Here is a 937-nt window from a genome sequence, read left to right on the forward strand (position 1 = left end):
GTCTTGGTTTCACGAACTCTCTCTCGAGCAAGCCGAAAACACATAAATTAACTTATATTTGCAACTACAAATTCATTAAATTCATCCACAACCACTAAAGGAAATCACATTTAAACTAATGAATAGACTATCAACAAACAAGACCCAACAATTATCTTAACCCGTATTCGCTAAATCACACCCCAAGAATTGGGGTTTTTAGCCACACATCAAGAGATAGAAATTTATACCTAAATGAGCTTGCATTCAAATGAGTATGAAGATTTAAGTCTTGTTACAGGCCAAGAATGAAGAATCCAAGAGACCCAAGTCCAAATCCTTGGAGATGAAACCCTTTTGTTCTTCAAGTTCTCCAAGCCCTCTCAAACTTAGAGCAAAAGTCTCAAAAAGTACTATTCTATATGAAAATTATAATAATTGTTCGACTCTTAAACTACAACTCTAACTAGTATTTATAGCTTTCACAGATTTATGCTGCAGCGGATCATTCGGCGTCGTTAGTCGGAATTGCCGATTCTCCTTTTGGTGTAGTTCATCGTCGTCTTGCACCATCCTTCAGCATCATCATGCTCTGGGTCATTGGGCGACATGGTACTGCTTCGCGTAACATCTCGATGATGCGCCGACTTCTCCCTTTTTCTGCCGACTTGATCCTTTCCTTCAGGGCTCAGCACAACGGAACAGAAGGTGAAGTAAGACTCTTTGGCGACTCGCCAAGTGGACTCGGCGATGCTCAGGCCTTCATTTTTTCATTCTTTTTAGCCTTTTCATTCTTTTTTGCGACGTAATGTCCATGCTTTGCCTCAAATTTCAAATACCTGAAACTTAAAGGTTTTCAGCAGATATTAAGATAAAATAAGCATTTGAGGACACAATTTCTATTAAAATATAGCCCTAAATGAGTCCAATTTTTGGACTCATCAACACCCCAACTTAA

The sequence above is a fragment of the Solanum tuberosum genome, unplaced genomic scaffold (genome assembly GCF_000226075.1).
Source record: "Solanum tuberosum cultivar DM 1-3 516 R44 unplaced genomic scaffold, SolTub_3.0 scf00059, whole genome shotgun sequence".
In the NCBI taxonomy this organism is placed as follows: domain Eukaryota; kingdom Viridiplantae; phylum Streptophyta; class Magnoliopsida; order Solanales; family Solanaceae; genus Solanum; species Solanum tuberosum.